The 3,096-nt window shown below is 48.7% G+C and overlaps 1 pseudogene; it reads left to right on the forward strand.

The window, feature by feature from the left end:
• LOC113431930 (GTPase IMAP family member 3-like) overlaps positions 1–2,452 on the forward strand; it is a 5,223-nt pseudogene extending 2,771 nt beyond the window's left edge.
• Positions 2,453–3,096: the final 644 nt, after the last annotated feature.

The raw sequence follows: 3,096 nt of genomic DNA on the forward strand, positions 1-3,096 counted from the left end.
ATCTAGCCATAAGTTCTCCAAATTGTCTTCTCCACTGGAAAACTCTCCCATGCCTTCCCTGTCAGTCATTCCCAGCTGCTGATCAGATAAAGAACCAGAGGAGGTCGAAGGTCCTGACAACTCTATTACTTCAGGTCTATCTTCCTTGTTACATCCATCTCCTCATCCTGGTTACTATCCAAATCGCTAACAATGCCGGCTCATATTTTGCTGCCATGTCCTCATCACTTGAACTCATATCTGCCACAGGAGCAGAATCCAAACCCGAAGCCACAATAGATAGATATAGATAGTAAGATAGATAGATAGATGATAGATAGATAGATAGATAGATAGATAGATAGATAGATAGATAGATAGATAGATAGATAGATTGATTGATTGATATAGATGGAGAGATGTTGATATAATTGGAGAGATAGATGGAGAGAGGGGGGAGAGATATGGAGAGATAGCTATAGATGGGAGAGAAAGAGATGGAGATAGATAGGTAGATAGATAGATAGATAGATAGATAGATAGATAGATAGATAGATAGATAGATAGATAGATAGACGGAGAGATAGATAGATGGATAGATGGAGAGATAGGTCGAGAGAAAGATGGATAGACAGACAGATGGATAAATAAATAGGTGGGGATATATAGATAGATATAGATGGAGAGAGAGAGATGATAAAGATAAATAGATGGAAAGATAGATGGAGAGTTAGACATAGATGGATAGATGGATGGATGGATGGATGGATGGATGGATGGATAGATAGATAGATAGATAGATAGATAGATAGATAGATAGATAGATAGATCAATGGCAGGAAAATCAGGAGATTTAGGCAGTTCAAATAAGTATCAAGACTGATTGAAAGCTTAAGCTCCTGAATCTGAGCTACTAACGGTCAGGGGGAAATGAGCGGGAGATAAGAAAGTAAGTCAAGGTGGGCTGGATTGAGGTCGCTTTGAGCACACAGGGATTCTTCACTGATGACGCCTTTGACCCAGGTCATCTCCAGTGCTCCTGATCAGTTCCCCTTCTTCTCTCTCCTCTTCCTGCTTTGGGTTTGTAGGGCCCGAACGGCGGATTGTCCTGGTGGGCAAAACTGGCAATGGGAAAAGCACGGTGGCCAACACCATCCTGGGAAGCCCGGTCTTTGAATCCAAGATGTCGTCGCTCTGTCACCCAGACTTTGCTAACGGAGGAGGCTGTGCTGAACAGCCGGAAAGTGATGGTGGTGGACATGCCGGGCTTCCTCGCACGGCCCGTCTCAAGTGGGAAACCTCAGCCGAAGGAGCAAGTGCATCAAGCTTTGCATGCCAGGCCCCCACGTCATCCTGCAGATGTTCCGCCCTGCCCGCTTCACCCAGGAGGAGAAGGACGTGGGCACGCTTGATCAAGGAGATCTTCAGCTTGAAGGCCAAGGATTACATGATCATCCTCTTCACCCGCATGGAGGACCTGGAGGCAAAACCCTGGAGAAATTCATCACCGAAGGCAACGCGGGCCTGAAGGAGCAGGTGGACCAGTGCGGCAACCACTTCCTGGCCTTTAACAACAAGGCTGAAGGTGCGGAGCACGAAGCTCAGGTGGGCCAGCTGATGGCCATGATTGATGCGCTGGTGTAGAAGAACCATGCCGCGCCGCGCTACACGTAGGAGATGATGAAGGCTGACAAGAAGCACTTGGCCAAAAACAGGACTTGTCCTAGCTGTGTCCTTTGCTTTGAGGGGATGGATGGCAACGCCGGGGCCAGCTTCCAGGCGCCACAACGGCAACTCCACGGATCGCCTTTTGCTCGGCTCGCCCCACTTCAGCTTTCCGCTTCCCTCCGGAACTCCCCACAGGAGAGTTTCATGGCTCGCTTCCCTGAGCTGATTCCGTCTCCCGAGAAGCTGGTTTCTCCACGGGTTGAAAGGGGTCCCTCCTTCCTCCCTTCCTTTCCTCATTGCTTCATTCCTCCTTCCTTTCTTCTTTTCCTCCCTCTTTCCTTCCTTCCACCTTTTCTTCCTTCTCCCTTCCTCCCTCCCCATCTCCTTCTTTCCTTCTCCTTCCTCCCTCCTTCCTTATTTCTGCCCCTCTTTTCCTCCCTCCCTCCTCCCCATCTCCTTCCTCCTGCCTTCCTTCCTCCATTATTTTCTCTCTCTCCTTCTCTCCTCCCTCTCCCCATCTCCTCGCTTTCCTTCCTCCCTTCCTTCCTTCCCACCCCACCTCCTCCCTTCCTCCCTCTTTCCCTCCCTGGGTGAACACGCTTGCACTTCACAAAATTCAGCAGCAGGTGCCCGTACACCTTTATTATTATTAAATTTGCAATAAATAAAATCATAACATTAAAATAAATAAAATAAAATTCATCATATTTACGTTTAACATAATGTGCCATTCTAATAATAGTCAATCAAATTGCTTTTATTAAGGTGTGATCTCTCCTTATCTTAGGCTATACTGCACTACTAGTTCGATACCCGTGCTTTGCTACAAAACTATGTGAGGATTTTTGTTTGGGCCGGGGGGGGGTTGGACTGGATGACCTCCAAGATACCTTCCAACTCTTATTATACTGTCATTCTGTAAAAAGTCTCCGGCTTGAACAGTCCCGACTCTGTCCTTGGGTAATCGGGCTGTGACCGTCCAAAATGGGAGTCGGTTTGCGAGCATCTGAATTTTGATCCCGAGGCCACGGGGCTGCCGCGATGGTCCCGAGCATGAAACGCACATCCCGTAAGTCCTTTTTCTTCCAGTGCCGTTGTCATGCGGAATGGTCACTAAATTCACCTCTTGTTCAGTCGAGGACTATCTCCGTTGTTAAGTCGAGGACTATCTCCGTTGAAAGCGGAGCTCTTCAGGGGCCAATGTCTCAGGGACTGAGGCAGGAATGGGGAATGGGAGTGGGGGCGGGCTTGCAGAATGACGGACACAGTGCTGGCATGCTACCGGTTCGGACCGGTTCGACCAAAGGGGAGGGGGTCGGGCTAGAAAACCTCCGAGGTTCCTTTCCAAGATTCTATGATTCGGTAGGGGTCTCGTGCTCAGGCAGGGGGCCAGACTAGATGACCTCCGAGGCCCCTTCCCATTCTATACTATGCTTCAACACCCACACC

This window comes from Notechis scutatus, chromosome Z (assembly GCF_049901735.1).
Source record: "Notechis scutatus isolate UNSWTSFEM ecotype Mainland chromosome Z, rNotScu1.2, whole genome shotgun sequence".
NCBI lineage: Eukaryota > Metazoa > Chordata > Lepidosauria > Squamata > Elapidae > Notechis > Notechis scutatus.